At 37.0% G+C, this 25,720-nt stretch overlaps 1 protein-coding gene across 1 annotated transcript in view; it reads left to right on the top strand.

Annotated features, from left to right (window-relative positions):
* LOC137287310 (protein kinase C-binding protein NELL2-like) overlaps positions 1-25,720 on the top strand; it is a gene marked incomplete at its 5' end in the record, with an annotated part of 96,005 nt that overhangs the window by 1,010 nt on the left and 69,275 nt on the right. The gene's annotated exons all lie outside the window — the stretch shown is intronic.

The raw sequence follows: 25,720 nt of genomic DNA, 5'->3' as shown, positions 1-25,720 counted from the left end.
ACTGAAGACTGTCCCGTCGGGCCATGTTGCACTAAAGTGAGTGTGCCTATCCACATTGTACTTACGTCTGTCATCTCCAGCCATTTTGCACTTAAGTCATTGTATCTGTCCAGACTCTTGTACCCAAGTCTCTCATCTCTGCCTGTGTGGCACTTATTTCTTCAGTTATGTTGATGTTTTTGAGTGTTCTCTTGTGTCAAATCGCCTCATTGTACTGAAGTCTGATCCTCTCTTGAATGAAATTGTCACATTGTTCATTCTTTTCTAAAACACACTGTACTTACATCTGTGTCATGTATTCACATTATCTTCAGTGTTTCTAATCTGTTCCTTGCAAATGAAGTTTGTCTGACATGTCCACTATGTCTTCAGACTGTCCTGTCATGTCTAGCCACATACTGAAGTGTGTCACAATTATCTATCCACCTTGTAGTCCACAGGAGCTCATTACATCTCAAATATACTGCACATATCAATGTTGTGAGATTCCTACAAACCTTATCTCCACTCTGATGTCTGTGATGAATCATATGTCTGCAATATATCTGTGATATGCCTGTGCAGACTTATGTTAGACATAATTTATATAAGCTCTATCAGTAACATCAGTATTTACCTGTAGTTGCATGTCTGACTTACCATGTCAACATCAAGCTTGACTTATTGAATCATCTTGCTCATTTATGTTAATATTGTAAGTATCTATAGCAACATCTTGCTGAACTTTGTCAATATGAGTATCCTTAGCAACATCATGCTCAACCATTGTCATCATCAGAGGTAATAACTAGTAATATAGTAATAACTTGTCCAACCTAGTCAAACATCATACATTATTTATTCAACATTCCACTGAACAGACTGAACATTTAGTGTTTAGTGGTTTCCATGTGTGCTGTACCAAACACTCTTGCTGTTCCTGCAAATGCACCTGTGTCTGTACATCTTGCCTCCGTCTTGTCCATGTCTGATATGAGAATCAGTGTTCATACTTCCATTATGCAAATTTATATTCCTAACTTCTTGTCTTCTCTCATGTGAACTAAGATATTGAACTTCATGTCATTTGATTAAATTTACATGTGAAGCCAAGTCATTCATGTGAGACATGGGTGCATAAGAAAAGGCTTCGTCAAAGCTCTTGAATCATTCTGGTGACTTGGTGGACCACCATACCTACCATACCTCAGAGTATCAATCACTGGTTTGTCTAGGCCAGAATTGATGATTTATGTATAGCTGGAATATTGCTGATTGTGGTAAAATGGCAAACGGCCCATTCATTTATAGTCACCTCATTGAAATAACTTTATATATCTACACTGCACTGTTTTTGAAGAAGTTTTGTCAAACAATGACTGATTTGTAATGTAGTAACATGAACATCAGTTTCATTATGCAATGCTGTTTTAAGCTGTTTTCTGTGTTGCATGTTACACATGTTCATTTTGGTTATTCTTAAGATATATATTATATACACATCCAGTCACATTCACCTCCTTCATTGTACACTAATTACATGGCACTGCATGTATTTGCTTTGAGCATGACTGTCTGGCTTATCAACAACAGATGACTATGATCTGTGTCTCATCTGTTGTCAATTAACATGGTGGAGCAAGGACAATAACTGATCAAAGGCTTGTGATTAGCTGTGGTGAGTTGCTTCCCTTGGTCACCCCAGGATCCTGTGATTGTGGATTCAAGTTGAGACCTTGTTCACCCTGACTAAGTATCTAGGTATGACAGCACCATGTTCATGCCCATGTGTTTCATCAAAGTCTAACAGGAGTAGAACCATTTTTGTTTTTTGACATTAAGCTTACATGTTTTGATGTAACTCACTCAAAACTCAACCACATACCCACCGACAAACTTACACACTTGCCAACATTGTTGGTGTGAAGGCTGTCAGAACAGATGGACAAAGACAAAGAAAATTTATCATTCTTCAATTTTTACTGGATTTTGATCATAACTGCATATTAGATGAACCTACGTTATTTGTTGTGGGTTTTTTTTTTCAGTTATAAATTTATCTTGCATGAACATCAGTTGATGCTTATTTGTAGATTCCAGGTTTTTGATTCTCCTTATCAGCAGAATCAACCTTATCATAGTTGAAATATCATTGCAACTGTATCAACAAAATGTCATTCTTGTATCATGATCAAATATCAGTGGATACTTTAAATTTGCCAAATCAGCAACTGTTTCTTTGACTGGTGCTCAATTTGCTTACTCAGCACAACTTGCCATGTAAATGAAAGGTAAGTATCCACTTCAGCAAATTGCTGTTATCTGTGCTTGTAAGCTACCAATCTTTCAAATGTTTTCAGATCAAATAAAACCTGTGATAACATTGGCTGTCCTAGGTAAACAATGGTTCCTTGGCTTAAGTCACTAATTCCAGTACCAGGTTGTGAGGAGTTTAATTAGCTCCATTACAGTGCTGGACCTGTACCATATTACAATTTAGCCTGGCGTATCTAATCCCTGGTCTTGGACACGCAGACTAGGTCAGGCCCTCAATGATGCCTCCAGTACTCGCCTCCACTACTCACCTCTTGTATTAGTCATGTACTGTCTGCAGCTGCTGGTAGGGTATAGCTTACAAGGCTGTGCTGGTATTTTCTGGGCTGTATGTTATAGTTAAATACAATTGGATATTTTAGTTCAGAGTCCTGGGTAATATTCACATTCTTTTTGTCATTTACTGCAGTTTCTGATGCAAATTTGAAATATTTCAGGTTGATTGACCAAAAGAATATTCATGTACAATTGCTGTCATCATCAGAATTTGTTTTGTCGCCATGGTTAACGTTGTAGGTACCAATAAATTCTTTGTCATGTCACATGCTAAATTTTAGTTTGTAGTGTTTTGTCCTGGGATCAGCCCAAAGAAATATTTTGAAAGATAGTTAATACATGTATTTATTGTGACATTTAGTGAAATCATGTTTAGATATTTGTAGGAACATGGGTATTGTCTTGAATCAAATAACATTATATTTTATTTTGAATTATTCTGTGCCATTTACATAAACTCTTATTTGACATTCCTGCATATTCATAAAGAGATTCACATTGGACTGCCATGAACATTTATATCATTGGCCTGTGGATTATGTACTGATTTGTACTTACCATTATCTTGGCGCTAAAAGATTGGTATGATCTTAATTCATGTAGCCAGTGTCGATCCCTATGAGTCATACTAAAGTCTACATACACTAAATGTGGCTGTAACCATCTCAAATGCTAGTACCATGACTTTAGTGTTAAGCCTCAAGCACATCATACACACTCTTCTAACATATTCCCCCTGTATACTTTACAGTAGACTTAATCAATTTCACCAATTACACAGATATGTCCGATAGATGGTCCCAAGAGTCTCAACAAATGACTGGAAGGATATTTGGTGAAATTTCAGCCTCTAGCATAGTCTTGGGAAATACTAAGAGGAGATGTTTACCAAATTAGTCACAACATGGCGCCAATGTCCAGTAACCTGTGGTCATGTTACTGACTGACCTTCATATGAATCATCAGGGACGTAGACATATGTATCACTCTTATGAAACCAAAATTTGTGTTGTGGTCAGAGAAAACACAGAATAAAATTGTTTTGGGACTGGTTTGGAAATTTTTGTTGAAACTCATTAAACTATGGTCTTATTCCATGGTGTGTCTATATAGTATGGTCTTTTCCAGGTTTTCAAATTATTGGTGACGGTTATACATGTACTCATGATGCTGTGTCAGTGTAGCATACAAGCTCTAACACGTTCATTGCCATGTAGTATGAAATGATGCTTTGACAGGAACTGTCTCTTGTAAACCTCAGATTTGTTGTGATGTTATTGTCCATACAGACAATTATATGTGCTTGTAGCTCAAGAGAAGCTATGGCAATATATGGTGGGATACTGCTTTGTAGGAAACTTGCTATTGATAAGTTCTATTGATTATGATAAGATCAGGTGTGCAGGATACTTACTACATTGGAAGCTGTCAAAACTGACATCTGTCCAATCCGGCAAGTTCTCAACACCAGCATAAAGTCTCAGTCCTACCCGTTTCTTGTACATTTATCATCAGCACTACAGTCCAGCATGCTGTCTAAACCGGACTATTTCTTCAGCCCCGATGAGTGGCGGTTTAGACAGCTTCCACTGTATATTGGATCTTGATTGAATATCATCAGTATTATGATGATCAATATAACAGTAAGAATTATTGTTAGTATTATGATGCCATCAATCAAATGCAAACATAGGGACCATTATTTAAGCATATTCATCTACATTATTTGCATTTTTTGTGAAACAACTATAGCAAGTTTTAAGAAAATTCATTATCTTTACCAAAGTTTTCATGCAGCCTGCCTTGGCACCACTGGTCTGCAAAAATAGTCCCTAGTCATACAGTCTCGTAGGGGTGTCCATACTTGGATGAATAGTGTCTGAGTTAGGGAAAGGACATTCTTGACAGACTTACATCAAGTCAAAGACATTCTTCACAAACTTGTGTCAAGTCAAAGACCTTCTTCACAAACTTGTGTCAAGTCACAGAGATTCTTAACAAACATGTCAAGTCAAGAACATTCTTAAACTTACATCAAGTCGAGGACAATGTTAACAAACTTCTGTCAAGTCAAGAACATTCTTAACAAACATATGTCAAGGACATGCTTAACAAACATATGTCAAGAACATGCTTAACAAACATGTAAAGTTAAGGCCATTCTTACCCAAAATATGTCAAGTCAAGGACATTCTTAGCAAACATATATTAAGTCTAGAACATTCTTACTGGTAACAAACTTATGTGAGGTCAAGAGAATTCTTAACAAACCGGCAAAGTCAAGAACATTCTTCACAAACATATGTCAGGCCAAGGACATTCTCAACAAGCATGTCAGGTCAAAGACATTCTTAGGAAACATAGGTCAAGTCAAGATCATTCATAACAAACTTATGTCAGGTCAAGAACCTTCACAAACATATGTCAAGTCAAGGACATTCTCATGAAACATTTGCCAGTTCAGCATGTATAACAGTTTATGAAACATATGACAAAATTCTACTGACTATATTCAGTCACTTTCAAGCCATAAAAAAAATCCTTGGGTTTTGTCAAATTGAATTTGAAAAGGTGACATGCTGTGATATAAATGAAATACTGTCCAAAGAAGCATTAATCCTAATTCACTTACTCAACCGCAGAATACCTATTTTTCATTTCTCACCTACAGCAATGAATACTGACATGAAATCAATTCAGTTTCATAACATTTATCAGTCTTATTGCAGCATCATGCAAGTGTCACATGTTTCCCTCTATATTTCATATTGATTAAATCCTGTACAACCTTTCCCCCAAAACCAATATGCCACATTTCGAGTATGTATCAATAATATTTTTTACTATAAAACAATCAACCAAGTGCACTGGTGTAATTTTTCTAATGCCAGAAATATTCCATAAACACTGCTTGTGATTACTGTGTGTAGACGCCCTGGTGGAATAATGTGGGCAGTTTCATGAACTCCTTATTGGGTTTTTAGGTGTGCTGTTAAACACATGACTTGGTTTGTTTCCTCTCCAGCCGATTCCTCACGCTTCCAATGACCGATCCCAATAGCTGACTCATCACTTTGATTTACAGGAATTTTGCCAATATTAACACTTAGTAAGCACACTGGTCAAGAAGTCTGCCCTAGGTCAGCAAGTTCTGACCTTTATCCAGCCAATCAAATGATGATTCATATCTACCAGTGTTGAATACGATTCAAGATGTAGACCATCTTCATAGTGGTATTTTCTATGCCCCTGGTTAATACAGTGTGTGTAATGTTGTTACGTAGTATACGCCATCATACTTTTCATACTGACATTCCATGTCAAGATCATTGTCTTAACATTTAGTCGAGAGTATAATGCAATTTACTTTTTGTAGTTTCTTCATAATTTAATGAAAATTGGAAAGCTTGGCAGTATTAGAAAACAATATATATATTTTGAAGACCTGAAAGATAGTAGTAGATTTAACCCTATGAAGTTCAGTGTTTTTGTTTTGATTGTGTCTGTAGGCTAATAGTAAAACTGGACATGCCAACCATCTTTGCAGACACCTGGTGTCATTCATGTCTGATTTGCAGGAATTCATTCACACAAGTTCATCACTGTTTTGCCTAGAATCCAGTGGAATCTCTTTGGGCAGATAGCTGAGGCTGGTTATTATCTGGCATTGAGGGTATGTGTGTATTATAGTCACTATTATATAAAGATGGGAATGCTTTGAAACAAGGGTCATATTTGGGATTACACTTTCTCTGTGAAGTACAAATTCTAGTTCTTTTCTGGTTGAGCCCCATCCAAGATTCAAACCCACACTTTCAGAATGACACACCTAATAATCTTTACATAGGACTCACCTGAAAAAGATACTATACTCTTTGGGTGTAGGGTGTTTTGCAGTACTGTTCTGCCATTCCTTGATAAGCGTGGCTATATATGCTGTTGATAAAGATATGCATGTGTAATTTTGATTCATTTTGATCAAAAGATTGTGTTGGTAATGTAAGACATGCAAGATGGAATGTCTGTACTGTTTGTGTGAGCTTTTCAGAGAATTTGTCCGAAATGAGGCTTTAATTTTAGTGGCTGAGCTTCAAAGTGGATATTGATGTTTTGACAGATTTATGGAATTTACCTCCATTTTCCCCTCAAAGTAGTCATTAATGCATCTTTGTCATGTTCCCTGATTCCTGTGATACAGATTACCTGCCCCACTGAAGAATGTGTGTCAGCTCTTCCACTTGCCTGAGGTGATGTGTGTTGTCATGTGACCAACAGCATGTGTAATGATGGTTTTGAGAGAATCTTTATCATCTTGTATCATTAAAGTTTCAAATTTCTTTTCGGAAAAAAAATGTAAGAGGAAAGAACACACTTTCCACTTTACAAGACTGCGGGCTCAGTTTTATGTCACTTGGATTCATATTTTAGTTTCATCATGGTGTAATAAAAAAATAAAGTCGAAACTGTTTCTGTATCATATATGGCACAAATACTGTATTCAGCTATTATCACTCATCCGTATGCTGTCCCAGTAAAACTAATGTGCCCGCTCAATACCTATTTTGGATAGCTCTCTATTACCTGATATCACTGTAAGTTTCTATGATGTATGAGTGAAGAATCTTAACATTTCTGCTGACACCTTGTTTGGATTCTGATCCTGATCTGGTCGGAGACATTCTGCTATGAATACCTCTAAGGACCTTTAATGAATTTGGTTGCAGGGAGATTGTTGGAGTTGGAAACCCTAGTGAATCATTTACACGACCAGACTCAGTTTTACTTGAATTCCTACACTGTCTCTAATGTGAAGGATTTCATCAGCGGAATAGTGCTGAACTTTCATATTTTTCTTAAGTTACTCGACATGCTAACTGTAAGTCGCACTAAGTTCTTCAGATGAATGTGAAGGAATTCGATCAGTGGAATAGTACTGAACTTTCATATTTTTCTTAAGTTACTTGACATGCTAACTGTAAGTCCCACTAAGTTCTTGAGATGCTTCATATTTTCAGGGTTAATTTATCCCTTGTGCCACTTTTATTCGTGGTAGATGTTAATTATCAACATATGCCAATCGATGCCTTGAAACAATCTTTCATCACTACCAGTAGACACTGGAGTTTGTATACCTCCTGCTACAATATTGCACCTCCAGCCACTTCTGTATAGGGACCCTCCAGCTTTACGATTATCACATAAATATTAGTTATAATCCGTGTGCGTAAAGTCAAGCAATGATGCCCATCAAATCACTATAAATCAGTTAGTTGACACATTTTGACACTAACTGTCTAGCAGGTCTACAGAGTGAGTATTGATTGGCTCTTTGTCTGCTCATGGGACGCTGGGTCGAGTGGGAATCAAGGGAGGCCTTTGGTACTAGACAGGACGTAGACTGGACACTGGCTTTATTGAATTATGGAATTTCTTTTCACAGCAGTGGATCAGTTTAGAAAGTTTGTTTTGGAATTAGCCTTGCTTAAATTAAATCTGTCTTTCTTATCCAATTTGTGTTGACAATAGGGACTTCACTTTATATGAAGGTGACATTTTTTAATAGTAGGCATGGGTTCTTCTGTTAACTCATCAAAGACCTGAAAGTCAGTGTTGATCTACAGATGGAACTGAATACAAAAGTTCTAGAAGAAAAGCATGTCCATTTCTTTTCCGTTCCTGGATTTTTCAGAATTACCAGAAAACCTATAACGAAGTCAACGCATCAAACTTGCACAACTTGCTATTGTGAACCTTTTTCAGCAATAATTCAGATATGTCTCAGTGGAAATTAACATCCAGAGTTTTCAGGTGTCATGGGCCAGCCACTGTGTCTGCCTGAGCCTTCACAATGAAATGTTAATGGGAGTTCAGTTGACATGAAGTCGAGTTGTTTTAAGGTTCCAGCTAGAAAACCTTGTTTTTCCAATCCCTGAGCCAAGAAAGCTATTAATGACATGAAGCTGGACATGTTGCAAGTACTTAAGGAAGCTTAGAATTTAGAAGTTATCAACTTCTTTGTGGTGAAAATAATTGTAAGTTTAAAACTGTTCTCCAAACTATCTTTTTACATGTTCCTTTTAAGTCCAAAGCAAATCAGACACATGCAATTTCAACATTAGTAGGTCTGTGAGTCAGTTTGATGTTCAATAAAAACACACAACAGCATCAGAAGATGGATCATGATTCATGAATGTTGTGCAAGATTTTTCAAGTTCTTGGTCGTTAACTTTTGCCAGACATTGCCGTTAACATTTGAAAGAATCATTTTGAAGAAATGGCATTTCTCTAAGATGAGAGCTGGAGGGGTACTATCATACATGGAATTGTTGTTAGGGTTGATGTATGACAGGGATTGTTTTGGACATGAGATTTGTGCAATACAAGAAAGGTACATTTGTTTTGAACCATAGCACTTTTTTTTATTAAGCTGAAATTAATGAATAAACAGCAAAAGTATATTCCAGAAAAGTCATCTTAAGCAAAAGACTTATTAATTATCTTTTTTCTTAACTTCATTCACAATTTTACTTCAGTATTTTCTGAAACTTGAAACTTGAAAGTTAAAGAGTAGGTTACTATCATACTTCTAGAACAGAAAGGTACATAGTCTCTTGTCGGGTTGTAAAATGCAACTAATAGGATCGGCTAATCAGGCTTGCTGACTTGGTTGACACATAATCAGTTCCCAGTTGTGCAGACCAATGCTCATGCTGTTGATCACTGGATTGCCCATTCCAGACTCGATTATTTGCAGACTGCCTCCATATAGCTGGAATATTACTGAGTGCAGTGTAAAACTGAACTCACTCACTCTTGTAGGTTTGTTATTACAGGCTCATTGTGTACATCGTTGGCTGCTTATAATAATCGCAGTATTTTCTGGTCATGACTGTTGACTGTTGGTCAGGCTACAGCTGGAGTATGACTGACTATTCCATTCTACATCAAATCAACGAAGATTGAGTGGACATGAATTCTTTGTCTGACACAGGTCAGTCTGGCTGGGCAACTTGCTGATCCTCATTCTGATCACTGGCTATCATCAGACTACATTACAGATGAGCCTGGCCATGTGAGGAACACATCGCTGTGATATTGTTCACAACTAATCTTCACTTCCTTCATTTCATAACTATTTATTTCCAATTACTGTAGTAATTGGTATACCAGTAGGCTTGATTGAAAATTGATCACTATTTGTGGCTAGCTTGGGGGACATTTGCAACTGACTTAGTTTCCCTGTGGTGCAAAGTAACAGATTCCTTGGACCAACAGATAACCTATTATGTGGCACATATTAATGGAGCGTAACAGATTAACTTGTAAATAATCATTATTTGTTTTAGTGTGGTTGTTGTTTAAAGCTGCACTCAATGCTCCAGCTATATAGCAGTGGTCTGTTAGTAATCAAGTCCCGACCACACAAATCAGTGGTCAATAGCATGAGCATCAATCTGTGCAGCTGAGATATGATGACATGTCAACCAAGTCAGTGAGCCTAATTACCTGATCCCGTTAGTCGCCTCTCACAACAAGCATTGGTTGTTGAAGATCAATTCTAACCCAGATCTTCACATCCTCAATATCTCCCATGTATACATTCTAATAAATCTTCACTATACCCTGGATGCATCTACAGCCCAATAATTTTTTTACCTCCCTCAGCCAACTCTGTATTGTCACAGCAGCCATTCAACTAAGTCGTTTACAACTGAGCATGCAAGTGTCACCAAAGATAGTGGAGTTTGCAATGTGACTCAGATTTGGGGGAAATCATGCAGGCAAATTAACAGGTCCAAAACTGCAAGAACTCCTTCTATCTCATTAAAAGTATCCCTCATTCAAGTTTATTCGGTTGGATAATTTAAATAGTGAAAGTTGTGATTGGTATGCTCAACTACCCAGCCTAGGCACCTAATTGGATAAAAAGCCAGCCAAGGGAGGTCATAAATTTATTGGGGCAACCCATAGATGCATCCAGGGTATTTTGGAGATATATCGAAATGTATACCCTGGAGATATTGAGGATGAGATCTTCATAGATATCCTTCCTTAATCTTGAGAATTCTTTCCTAAATGCCATTCTGTTGTATAATTTTAACTACATCATAAGCATGTGTTCGTTAATCACTTTTTATTTTTGTTGATATAAGTTGTTTTGTGAAAAGAATTAGTTTCCTAACATGTTGACTAATTGTCTGTTTTTTTCTTCTATATTTTTATAAATAAGGTGATTGATGAGTTGTGCTTCAGGGCCTAGGCACATGTCACTGTAGTATCGGTCCCCCAGACACCCACTGATAATATGCCATCATCTCTTTCTCAGTAGACAGCTGAATTTTGGGATGTGTTGATGGTATAAAAGGATTGTCCTCTAAATATTTGTGATTATACGTTTATGTGAACATGAAGTTTTTATCAAGAATAAGAAACTACCAACGTTAGTGTCTCAATGATGTGGAATAGTTAATTCAAAGAACTGTGACAAACATTTGTAATTTTTTTAAAATGATTTGAAATTTAGCTTCCAAGTAATGTGCACATCCTAAATCCTGATTTCAGGGGGTAACTCAGACCATTATTATTTACAGACCACAATCATATAGCTGGAATATTGCTGAGTGTGGAATAAAACTAAACTCACTTACTCAGAGTGCAACTGTCAAGCACATAGATCCATACATAATCATATTATTATAACAGTCAGTATGATATGGATTTTACTTGAGCACCATTCCATATAAGGCGTGTTCAGAAAAAAAAATATGGCGGTGTCAGACAGAATTTGGTAATCTATGAAAAGAAATGCTCACAGCGATCAACACTTGTTAAAATACATTCATGGGTGAAACATGGGTGATGTTTTATGCATCCAAAAATGTGTTGGAATGTCCAAGAGGAATATATGGTTCCGACAGCAGCAGAGTGTTTAAGAATGATGCCGTCAGTCAAGCACCCCTAAATGCCAGGAAGTTGCTCCCAAGCATCTGAGAACAGAGAAAATTCCAAAATGGCTACCCTTGGCAACATGTTTGAGAAACAACTTAGGGTATGTGCTTTTTGTCAGCTCCAAACTGAGAATAGTCAAGTCTATGGTCTGATAGGAACAATGATAAGATACCTACTTGAGGGGAGTGAGCTTTCAATCTTAACAACCTGTCCAATTAGCTCAAGGGGTAACAACTTACTGTTGGTTTTGTACACTGAATGTCTCTGATCATGACCATTGCTTTATAAGACTGCAGGGTGTATGTTACAAAATTCTTTTCTGAACATAAAGGGGAGTAATTATTTTTTTTCAATCTCCTTCAAAATGATGTACAACTTGTCATTTCACTCATAAACTTTCTTTACAAGTACCTTGCACCAACTTTGTGAAAGAATTGTGTAAGGATGTGTTTTGTCATTTTTAACTGCATATTTCCTCCCAGGCAGAAAACGGGAAAGATTTTTAGATAATTAAGGTATTTCTGGCTTTGTTAAATACTGGCATAGAATATGAAAAAGAGGGATTTTGTTGTGTGTTTTTTGCCATTTTGCCAGCATCTCAGCAGTGTATCACCTCATTTTTATCCTGAAGCTTTGATCTTCTTAGACACTTACAGTTTGAGATAGAACGTTGTTGGTGGGCAGGGAGCAAGTGCCATAGCAGAGGGGAGGTGGAAGGTAGTTAGGCGGTATCTCAGATGAATTAATGAACATGGAATAAAGTGTCAGGGAAGGATTAATGAGCAAGCTGGGTGCAGCACTGGAACATTGTTGGACATAGAACAAGTGTCACATTAGACTATGGGTATTACAGGCAGCACAGAAACATTGTTAGACATAGAACAAGTGTCACATAAGACTAAGTACATGGGTATTGCAGACAGCACAGAAACATTGTTAGACATAGAACAAGTGTCACATAAGACTACGTAAATGGGTATTACAGGCAGCACAGAAACATTGTTAGACATGGAACAAGTGTCACATAAGACTATGGGTATTACAGACAGCACAGAAACATTGTTAGACATAGAACAAGTGTCACATAAGACTATGGGTATTACAGGCAGCACAGAAACATTGTTAGACATAGAACAAGTGTCACATAAGACTACGTAAATGGGTATGACAGGCAGCACAGAAACATTGTTAGACATAGAACAAGTGTCACATAAGACTATGGGTATTACAGGCAGCACAGAAACATTGTTAGACATAGAACAAGTGTCACATAAGACTACGTAAATGGGTATTACAGGCAGCACAGAAACATTGTTAGACATAGAACAAGTGTCACATAAGACTATGGGTATTACAGGCAGCACAGAAACATTGTTAGACAGCCACAACAATGATAGGGATGTCAGTGGATGGTAGTTCAGCAAAGAGCCACAGAAGCATTTCACAGAATCCTCAAAACCATGGAGCAAGAATTATCACTGGGAAATGAAACCTATGAAACAAGTAGTAAGTTGTGTGGCAAGTGGCCTCTGTAAAGAGACTATACATATCTAACTAGGTTAAACAAGTATACTGATTGTCAGAAAACTTATATCAAGTCAGCTGTTCCGTTAGGAAATGAATTACCAGGAAACTGAAAACAAGACAGCTGCACACCCAAGAAATGAATTGCCTTTCCTCTCCATGACCATATTTAGAAGGAACTAAGAGAAGCACTGAGACCAAGCAATGTGATTACTTAAAAATAGCAGTAATACTTTGCTTGATAATAAAGGTTCATTAAACCTGAGGCATGATGATCCAGATGATTTCACTGAGAACAGTATCATCCAGATTAGTATGACTTATTGCTTTATTGGGTTCTGTATAATTAGGTGAATACTACTGAGATGTGATTCAAAGTTATTGATTAGTAACTCATCAGTTTATTTTTTTCTTATTTACAACACTATTATTCCACATACATTCAGTGATGATAATGGTGAACTGTAAATAATCAAGTCTGGATCAGACAGTCCAGTGATTGACATCATGAGCATCACTCCACACCACTGGGATAGATAGAGAATACTAAACTATGTCCTATGTAATACCATATTTATGAAACGAGTGAATGGTTTGGTATCTAACGAGTAAAAGTGAGTTAGATACCGATGCCATTCACGAGTTTCATAAATATGGTGTGTTACACAGGACATAGTTTAGTATTTCATTTGTTACTCACCCAACATTAGCAAAATAATATCGAGCAAAATACTTCTTTCTTAAGAATTCAATGAGAGTGATGACACTCTGCTTTCTGTGAGTCAATCAAGGTCTAATACTACTGTGAGAGAGGTATTAGCATTGTGATGTCATACCATCGCACGTCATTCATACGACATCATGTGATGGTGTTACACAATGTGTAATAACTTTGTAAAATTATTAAACAGTGATATCTTCAATGGGTGAGTAGTAAATAAAAGTCCCAGTGGACCTCTGTCGTTAGTGGGGAATCCCTACAGGTTGAGTAAATCCTCAAACAAGTCTTCATGGGTAACAGTAGTTACGCATCACTCAGACGAACACTGATTGTATATTTATCTGCTACTTCCGTGACCCTAGCTCTGTATATAGGTATCCGGACCAATGTTACTATGACCCAGGTCATTCCGACAGTTTGCTTACCAATATCAGGGATCAAACAAACTTTACTTTTATCTAAGCCTCTTGACACCATGCCAGACTGGTTTCATTGCTATCACTAGCTGTAATGGGATTCTGACCAGGGCACCTGTGGTGGATAACACCTCGTATTCCCTTCGGACATCAGCATGCAGGACCATTGGTCAGTGGAAGCTCCCACCTGGCTTATCAGGAGTGTATTTCAGTCTCAGCGGTTAGTGGTCAGAGGTCTTGCATCAGTTGGAGTGACCACCAGTGAGAGGTTAAAAAAGACTAGTGTTCATTACGTCCCATGGTGCTGTCAGTGTGGGATACAGATGAAGATTTATGCACTCATAGACCTTTGGGGCAGTTCAGATCTGAAACAGTTTAACTAATATGGGCTCAGCTACATATATGTGGTGGCTTTAGAAGTCTTGGATATACTGTACAACATAATACTATGTTATGCCAGAGATTTGTGTTTGCTGATATTAATGATAATAGTAATATGTGCAATCATACTGCACCAAACTCCAGGCACGGAGTGCTTGCTTATGGCGCTACAAATAAAATGAAGTCACTGCAAAAAGTCATAGGGAGGTGTTTCCATGCGTGCTCAAGTTATTGTAAGTCTTTAAGTGATAGGTTTGTAAGGTGGGTTTAAGTCAAGCAAATGGAACAGACCTCATATATTGTTCAGTCTACACCTTGTTTTTTAAGAAAAGAGCAAATGATAATATATATTATTGTATAAGTCATCTCAAAGTTCAGAGATAAAATGTATATTTTTGTCTTTTGAGATAGATGGAGTATCTCCACCTGTCATAACCAAGAATATTTACCACAATATTTGCACTCCTTTAACCCAGAAATATCAAGTACATTTATGCAAACAGTTCCTAATGTATGCACAAGAAGCAAACATCTTTCAGCACTGTCTTTTCAGCAGCCAGTTTCACCTCCAAATGTCTTCTCACAACTAATAAACCCCCATGTCAATTGACTTGTGTGTTGATGGCTCAGCCAAAGATTCCACTCACAATAGTCAGCTGATTTATTCCACCAATCTTTGATCTACATGTAAATCACCCTGGCCTATCAGTAGCACTTGATATGAGAATGTTTTCCATGCTTTATCTTGACCACTGGCCGATATGTACTGACCGCTACATAGATTTGCATGTCATGTCTCTTTCAACAGATGCTTGATTTGGAAGCAGTTGTTACTTTCCTGAAAGAAGGCAAAATTAAACAAATGTTTGTGTGAGATGAAAGAAACATAACTTCAGTAGGTATATTGGCTTTGATAAAGGTGATTGATTGCCAGTCAGAATCTGAGTGAAACCAAACCTTGGCAATCATTTCTTCCTCATGAAATATTTCAGGTTTAATGGACTTTTTATCAGTACTTGAATGTTAAAGGTCACATGCAACGTAAAACACAACTTTGAAGATTCTGATACCTTTTGGTATGCACTTACCAAAACAAATCATCGAAAATGCCTGCTGAACTTGTAAAGTTGAAAACACAAATGGGGTGAAATAAAGCCCCCGAAACTGGATTTCAAACAATTCACTAATTTTCCCTCAGTGCTAGGGGTGGGGGAGGAAGTGTTTCAACACCTATGCTGTGCTGCGCTCATAATGCATGCACATTGAATAGGTTCGCAGAACTTGAAACGGTGTGCCTGCTTGGAGTATGAGGTCGTGAGCAGTAGTCTAGTCTTGGTTGTGCACACAAACAAGTAAATAATCTACTAGGTACCTTAAAGAACCATGTTGATTGTGATAAGCAGATTCTGTCAGAGAGAAAGCTCAATGTCTGTTTCGTTGACACCTATATGTCTCCCTGCCTGTCTGCTAATGACAACATGCAATGCACAGCTTCCATCACTGACCACATGCAATTTGAAATTAACACCTATCAGGCTTATAAGCCATAAACAAAGAGCCAGCTAAGATGAACCAGTGGCCAATGAAAAGGCTTCCTTACGCTTGAGTGCTCACCCATCGGCTTTGACTGCATTCGGTATTGTGGCTGCTTCATTTTCGAGGGAGGTAAACCCAAATACAAAATATTGCACCATATTATACGCATATAATTTTGTTTATTTGTTATGTTTACAATCACCAATGCATTTTATATATCATGAACAAGTGATAACTGTGTTATAATTATGTTTGATTTTTGGGTTGCATGTGACCTTTAAGCTGTTTTCGTTGTTTCTTTTCAAAGAAATAGCTGTTCTCAAAATAATCATATACTTGAAGACACTTTAATCCTTTTTTGGAATTTATGCATAAATCATATCCATGTATTGTAATTGGACAATGGTGTCAAAGATCTCTTGGTGAGTTATTTTAAGTGCAAGTCACAGTTAACAAATTTCTATCACCCAGAGCTATGTATTGATACATTGTCTAGGGAAGTTTTATGCTGGAGGAACTGTTTGAAATTCGTACAGATATATAGCACAAAGAACATGATGTTTGAGTCCATACAGTTTCACCAAATAGTAACAGGTAAATGATTTCGATGTCAAATATTTTCACGAATTAATTAATTAAATCCATATGGTATCATTATACAGGAGCAATATTTTGGTTTGAGTTTAGTTTTAGGCCGCTTTTAGCAATATTCCAGCAATAGTGTGCAGTTCACACATTGTACCTATGTTGAGAATCAAACCTGTGCCTTCAGTGTGACAAGCTAACACTTTAACCAACCCAACGCCCCTATTTTGGTATAAAAAAAATTCTCTCATAAGTTGATTCTGTCAATACAGTAACACAGTACAGTTACAAGAACAATATTCTGTTATTAAAAATATTCAAACAAAGATATTCATATGAAATAAATGTGATGTTGAATTGTCTTTCACATGCTCTTCCATCTGATCCACTCCAGAAATGTAACCAACTATCACATATGTCAATGCCTTAAGACTGCAGTCAGCTAACAGACCATCTGCTACTGTAGCCTTCCATTTGCCTGGAGCAGACCCAGTCAGTAACATAGTCTATGACTCTACTGTAGGCAATAGATGGCTTTATGATTGCCTATCTCCAGAACTATGATAGGGTGATACAAATGTAGATACTCCCCCAGCAATCCTTACAGTCCACAAGTGGCCATCGGTCTGTGATTACTGCTATCTTGTAACATATCATGCACCTGCTGGGAGCAGACGGCCATCTTCTTCCCCTCAGACTAGTCCTTGGTGGAGTATTCTTCCTTCTGATGTCAGCTTCATAGGGAGCTGTTCTTCTTCTTGTCTTGTATAATGTTTTGTCTTGATGGTTGTGCATTCAGATAATGACTTTATTTGTGACTTGGGGATATCTTGCCTGATAGGTACATCATCGCTGCTATCATCTTCTCCTTCAGTCCTGTCCTCCGTGTGATAGTACCCTGTTGATGTCTGTGGTAGTGTTGTTGATACTGTTAGATATACACGTTGATTTCACAAGAAAATGCTAATAGATACATGCTACAAATTGCTCCCTTTTTCAAGTTCACAAACTATGTCACTTTCTGTAGTTTTGTGAGAGGCAGGATGATATATTTGGGTTTTTTGGGTTGATTTAGTTGATGTCATGGAGAAATTGTTGGAGGGCTGACATTAGCTGATAATATGTTGGTAATGTCATTTGCAAAGTGATGGGTATGTATCTACATTGATTATGTTTCTTTACTATTGCTGGGGGCTGTGGGGTAGCCTAGTGGTTAAAGCATTTACTCGTCACGATTGAGACCCGGGTTTGATTCCCCAAATGGGTACAATGTGTGAAGCCCATTTTCTGGTGTCCCCTGCCGTGATATTGCTGGAATATTGCTGAAAGCGGCATAAAACTAAACTCGCTCACTCACTTTACTATTGCTACATGCATAGAAAATTTTTACCTGGCATGTAGTCAGTGTTCTTATACTTTGCACATCTGAGTTTATGAAACCTGAAACTTGACAGTGACTCATCCCCAAACCTAAAGGTAAAAGTGTGAAATATGGATGTGTCATTTTACATATAATGCACATAATTCACACTTTTGCTTAGATCCTTCTCAAGACAAATCAAATGAGATCTGAACCCAAACAGCATTGTAAACCAAAAGTTACAGTGTTCTGTAATCTGATTGGTTGAAAAACATGATTAAATGGTATTAGATTCCCGGAAACTGAAAGACTATTCACCGCGTATTGACACGTAAACAGTTGTTTTGTTGTGTCATCAACAGTGGTGACGTCATTCAAATCATATTGTGACGTAAAGTTAGAATGACGTCACAAATGAGCAACTCCAGATGCTACCATGAGAACCAGCTGAAACGGCCAGCTGATGACACTTCACTGCTGTGTCCGTATTCGATGTAAACAAGTGCAGACACTAAAACCCCTTTGGTTTACTTTTGTGTTTACAATGTCGATAAACATCATGTGTTGGCCAATTTCCGGGTGTTATTGAGTATTTGAAGCACGGGAATATTTCATTTGAAATCCATATGAATCCGTTGGTTCCAAATGCATTCCTTCTCAAGGTAAATAAAATGAGATCTGAACTCAAACAGCATTGTTATTTTCAGATACCTAATGCATTTCCAAAGTGTGACAAGATGCACCCTCAAAGTAAAAGACTGTGAGAGTTTTTTCGACTAGCTGTCTTCTAATTTAGAGTGAGAGAGTGTTTAGTTTTTACACTTTGTAACCATGAGGGGAATCGAACCTGACCTTCTACATGATGATCCCATGCTTGAACCACAAGGCTACATTACATTTTAGTGTACTTTCTGATAGTGTTTTGTTACTGTTGTGAGTTTTCAATCCAGCAGGTTATATAACTGGTTTTGTTGACTGCATGTAAAAGAAGCAGGATCCATACCATGTAGCATGACCTGCGTGATGACATGACATTTATTCCAAACTATTCTAGTAATATCTGAACAGATCTGTCCTATCTATTATTCATTGGGCAGATTGTGTGGGAATTGTACAATGTCATACAAAACTACAGTGTCAGTTTGCTGTTGCTCTTTGTCAGATGGTAATGTCGACATTCTCCAGGGATGTTTATGGTAATAGATACCAACAATAATCATGACTGCTGTTTTCATGATTGTTTTCAAAATATATCCACCTGTACTTGTATCATAGGTATAATAATGGATTATAGACTATCCGCTAATTTAGATAATATATATATTTAGATAATTTGCATGAGAAATTGTTATTTTAACAAACTAGACATTCACCATTTCCTCTACCATATGCTGTACCTGTTAAGGGCCCAGTAGTATATATTGTATAAAACAAACCTTTTTCTCCCTCATCCCCTCTTCTCCCCAACAGGAGATATCTCAGGTACTTTTATTCAAGGTACCCATTGTCAGTGCTGTTTTATATAACCATACTATATTTTACGCTTACTATATGTTAGTCTAGCCATATCTTTGAATCTTATCTGTAAGACAATGGATGATGTTAACATTTACTTATAGCTTATATATTTATATAAAATAATTAATTCTCATATTTATGTGAAAAAAATGAGTTTAAGTTACTATTCTTGGTGTTCCAATTTCAGTTCAGAACAAATTCAGATTTTTAAGAATGAAAATATTGTACCCATTCATTAGCCACCTGGTAAATATTGTGTTGCCTGATTGGCCAGTTTCAGTGGCTATATAAAGTTTGGACTGGAGATAATTAGGGATGATGGAAGCAGTACACATGGTGCTCACTATCAGGCTATCAAAGTCACATATGAAAGAAACTTTCTGCAGCTATTTACAGAGTTTACAATCAGTGATTGTGATAGGTAGCGTCTGTGATGTTCCACTGTGTTTGTTCTTTGTATAAGGCTTGTTATAAAGTTTTGTAAACAACCCACCAAGGATTATTTATGCTTTTCTGTTTCCTTTATTTACAGAATTGTCATCTTTCATTTTGTACCATCTGTGGAACTGAATGGTGAAAGTTGCGCAGGTTGAAAGTAACATATAAAAAGTTTTAGTATATATGCACTTTATTTGAACCCATAAATAAAAGCAAGGAAAAAAGTCCATTATCTTAAGAAATCTCTGCTGAAAATCAGAGTTCACTGTATGATTCTGACTATATCAGAACATGTCTCTATGAATCGTTCTGATACCTAGTGTTTGTAAGATCTTGAGCATATCTTACCCAATCAGTGGCACCTGTCACAAACACATGTCAAGACATGTCAATTGCACACTAACAAAAGTACAGAAACATGTAGGAAAAGTTGCAAATGCTCTCAACATATTTTTGGTCACCAGTGCATAAAATTTGGAAATGTGCGCAACATGTCTGCCCAAGACCTTTTTGAAACATTCACAGAAGCCTTAAATTTTCTAACACTGTCAGAACAACTCACAGCAAGAGAAACATGATCCTTTCATGCAAAACACCAGATTGGCCGAGTATGATGTACAATAAGCATGATAAACAATAGTAAAGTTATGGGCTAGCTAATTCTGTTACAAGCAAGCTAATGCTGTGTTACAAACTATAAATTAAAAATCAAAAGTTGCATTCAAGATTAAAAAATAGTAAATTCTGTACAGTGAACTTAAAATATAATTAAACTTTGCACTCAGAGAACATGAATTACTGAACATTTTTTCATCTCCAAGAGATGAAGGTAGGGTGAAGGATTTATGTAAAAAAAGTTAAATGGTGTCCAGAAAACTCATATTTCACATTGTCACATCTAACAAGATTATTGTTGGTTTTATGTCAAATATTTCAACAGTTTATAAATGTATGGACTGAAAGTGACTTCAATGAATGTTTATCCAATTATTTAATTTGCTTGTTCTGGTCCTGTCATTGTCCCAATCTTATTTTGATACAGCCTCATGCAGAAATGCATATGTGTAAGGTATATTCATCACATGACTTTCTTTTGGGTTTATCAGTAATGACCATGCATGCTTTGGAAGAACATTTTAGTGCTTAGGGTATGACAAATGAGAATTAATGCATAGCTGATGATCAACTCCTTTTGATGAACGATAACAGCTAAATGAATAGAAATCTTGACCCTTGATGGCTTTGGTTAGATTAATAAAGGCGCCAGTGTCTCCAGGGCACTCTGATTCTGTTTATAGTTGACACTGAGACTGATAATTGTGTTTGCCTACTGGATGGATCAAGACGCTGCATTCATTGGAAGGTTTTCAACCCCACAGCCAAACATTGGCAAATACGAAATGGCTGCAGGTGTAATTACAACAGTTATTTCCCTTTATTTGCTCTTCAGACATCTCATCTGATTCCAAATGCAGTCTACTTAACTTGCAGAAACCCCCCAAAAATATGTTACCCAATTAAGTCTTTGAATGTAAACTTTGGCTATTGGTGTTTGTGAAGAGCGTCCTTCAAGAACGGTGTCTTCAGACAGAGTCATGATTGTATATTGCAAACAGTTGTCAGTCTAATCAAAGCCTAGCCATAAGCTCAGTGCATTAGGATCATGTAACATCCTCTCATGTAGGATGTTGTAAAGACTGTGTTAATGGACCACGTCCCATTAGGTTCTCAACTTCCCAGGATGCTTGTAAGGTCACTATAATTGCTGTATCTTGTGTGAGGGTTCTGACAATTATTCAATCTAGATAACCCAATCAGTTAAGCTCTGCTCCTTGTAGTACAGACCTAACTTTCTTATCTTTGTTATTAGGCAATAAGGTTTACAGCTTTAACACTTGTTTTTTTAGAAAAAGAGCTGTAAAAGAGCTTGTCGAAACAGGCAGAAGTAATATGAAGACTTGATTTGTGCATTTTAAAATCTTATGTAATTTAGAATTTTCCATATTAAGTCAGTTATGATTTGTTATAGTCTAGATTCTGTAAGATTTTTTCATGAAATGTCACTGAGAAGAAATCAAGCAGTTTGAGTATTCATTCAAAGTTTGTGTGCATGTGCATGTGCGTGCGTGCGTGCGTGCGTGCGTGCGTGCGTGCGTGCGTGCGTGTATCAGCCTGTACATTAATTGCCTTTATATTGAATTATGTTGGTCAGCAAGACATGAAAAGAGGTTTCATGAACCTCAGTGTTAAAATGAGGGTGTTGACAAGTTTGGTTATTTATCATGCACATATCAATTTAGTATACAATGGATAGGTATTGTAGGTGTCTTGCAAATTCAGTCCTGGACAGCCATAGTTAAGACATTGATAATTTCAGACTATGTTCTGACATTTTAGCAACCATAACTTATTGATATTTAAACCATTATTCATACAAATGAGTGGTTGAATTTCGTTATCCACATAAAATCCAGTTCTTAACATGTGAATGGTCAGAAAAATGACAACCATTATTTTAAAAAATATCTGACAGTTAACGGAGTAAGTAGCCTCTACTACTCTACAATGACCTGTTGCAGTGTTAAGATTACGGTCAGATCACGATGAGTCGAATCGCTGGGGACCAAGTTATAAATTTGACTGATCAATGTATTCGAGACATAGGTATGTCTGTGATGGTAGAAAAAATGGTCCTGACCAACAGGTACTTCGAGTTATGCATAATATTCGAGATGCTGGCAAGCGACTTGTGTGGATTTGATATCTATCATCTCAAACAACAATCCCGTGAATTTCTTTTGAATTTAAGGCATTACCACAGGTGGCCATCAATCATTCACTCACTGAGAAGGTGCTTTGATATACAAAAAATGGATCTCTTGTAAAAACCTAAACAGTTTGTTAGGGACAAAGACAGTGGATCCATCTGCTGACCAGGGAATGTTAGAATGCCGTCTGCTCTGTTCCATCTGCTTTTGCTCAGTTAGTTTATACATCTTCCTCTAGGTGGGTCCAGCATTCACCTCATGAAGGAAATGCTTTGATGTCCATTGCTTGTTTATCTTAGAAACAGAAATATTTAAACTACCTGGTGATTATTTTCCTGGGTTATTAGCATTTGGTCAGTGGCTAACAAGCAAACTTGGAGGACTGACTCCTAAACTACCAATTTCTTTGTTGTACTAAAACATTTGCTTGACCACACTTGGACATTTAGCTCTGGCCAGACTTATCTGATGAACAGCTGTGATTGCTTGATGTATTTGTTTTAAGGAAATGATACTCTTTCATGTTCAGGATTTAAATTTTCACACATAAATCATCTCGAAACATCCTGAGTAAAAATTAAGAAATAAAGGATTCATTTTAACCGGGTTTTTTTTGCAAATGGGTGTGGTGAAGTGAAATGGAGTTATTGTTCCATCACTGAATGTGGGATGTGTAGGGGTAGCTTAGTGGTTAAAGTGTTTGCTTGTCATGCAGTGGCCTGGGTTTGATTCCCTAAATTGGTACAATGTGTGAAACCCATTCTGGTGTCCCCAGACATCAATATTGCTTGAATATTAAGAATGAAGATTTAAAATGTCACCTGATGAAGGAGTAAGCATTAACTCCGAAACATTGTGTGCTCATAATAAGGAAGTTGATATCCATAAAAATCTTCATTCTTATGTATTTCACTTCTATATGCCCTTCAAAGACTTGCTTGAATATTGCTAAAATGTCTTAAAATTAGAACTCTTTCACTCACTCTTCATTCGACTGTGGACTAGCCATGTTCCCTTTGCTGGATGTGAATGTGTAAAGTTAAACTGACAAAAGTGCAAAATAATGGCTATAAAATGAAAGAAAAATAATGATTTTCAGTCATCATGAGAAAGAGTATCAGTACGAACCCTTTCATTTGATTTTGGATATAAACATTACAAGGCTGTCGGTTCTATACTGGACTTAAACATCTACAATTGTAACAATGTGGGAATCAAACCCAGGTCTTGTGTGGAGGAATAACAAAATACCCACAGTCTGCTAGGCCAGTTCTGCTTTCAAGCTCATTGATTAAAAAAGAGCTGACATACTGTGAATGTATGCATATATTCTGAATGTTTCTGTGTAGTCAGTGGAGTGGGTTGCTATGAAGGCACACTTTTCAGGGGCTGGTGATTTGTATGGCAGGGATGATACTCATTCAACATAATCTGAATAATTTGAAATGGCTGATATTTTTTAAAGGAAGTATCTTATTCATGATATAGCTTGAAGAATATTATTTATCATCAGTATAAAACCACTGCAGTCCTTAAGAGAACCAACATTTCTTCATATCACTTTAAGAAACACACTCTGCAACTGTCATGTAAATTGTCAGGTTCAACTTCATTTTGTTTGTATGAAATAACTGATATTCTGAAGATAAATAGAGGCAGAATTTCTGATAAATAAAGATTTACGTACCATCTCGGAGCATATCCCAAAAGATGCCATGCTTCATTCAAGAGGCAGAGGATTGGATGGCTAAAATGGCTGTTCTGCATTAATATGACATTGATAAATGATTAGGTGGATATGCCTATAAGCCATTAGCATACAAGTATATTCCTTTGTCACTTGAGAACACTGAGTGACTGAGTGTTAAAATTGCTGTATGAAAGGTACCTTAGCTGATGATACTCTACAGAACACACTTATACAGCTGTAGGTGTTTAGATAAAATGGAGCTTTCACTTTCAAGATTACAGGAATTTTATAGCATTGTGTATGTGTGTGTCTATATGTCTGCATCTGTGTGTATCAGTTGACCATCTGTTGTTTTATTCCCTTAATGCAAGTAAGGGAATTAGTCTTGGTATGACCATCCACTGTCCTGACAAATACTCCATCCATGAGATTGGGCTGTTGGGTAGCCTAGTACTAGTATATAAAGTTCTCACCCATAAACCTGAAAACCCAGGTTCGATTTTGATGCAAAGCTTCAATCATTGACTACATGCAATTGAACTTAACACCTATCGGGCCTATACGACATATACAGAGAACCAGCTAAGCATATTGGCAAATGAGCTAGCCAGTGAAAAGATTTCGTTACACTTGAGTGCACACCCAACAGCCCAGACTTGGTTCGGTATTGTGGCTGCTTCGTTTCAAGCGCAGTAGACCCAAGTACAAAATATTGCACTTTTGATTTGTGATTGTAGGCTTATAATTTTGTTTATTTTTTCTTTTGTAATCAGCAATGCATATTATATGTCATGAATAAGTGATAATTGTGTTTTAATTATGTTTGATTTTTTGGTTGCATGTGACCTTCTAAAATGCCACTCACTAAAAAACATTACGATGTGTGAAGCCCATTTCTGGTGTCCACTGCAGTGATATTGCTAAAAGAGGCTTAAAACTATACTCACTCACTCTTAGAAAACATAACGGGTCAGTAATACTTTGATATAACTGTAACCAATCTGTTCAACTGCATGGATGTTACTTACATGATATTACTTGATGATTGAGTGTCATCATGAACGATTGTTTATCTTCAGTATCTCATTCTTGTCGTGAGATGCCACTAATAGCATTGGGTGGTCAGGCTTGCTGTCTTGGTTCCCAGTTGCATAGATCAATACTCGTGCTGTTGATCACTGGATTGTCTGGTCCAGACTTAAATATTTACAGACTAATTACTGCCATATAGCTTTAATAATGCTA

Source organism: Haliotis asinina, chromosome 6 (genome assembly GCF_037392515.1).
Source record: "Haliotis asinina isolate JCU_RB_2024 chromosome 6, JCU_Hal_asi_v2, whole genome shotgun sequence".
Taxonomy (NCBI): domain Eukaryota; kingdom Metazoa; phylum Mollusca; class Gastropoda; order Lepetellida; family Haliotidae; genus Haliotis; species Haliotis asinina.
This window is presented reverse-complemented; position numbering and strand designations above follow the sequence as displayed.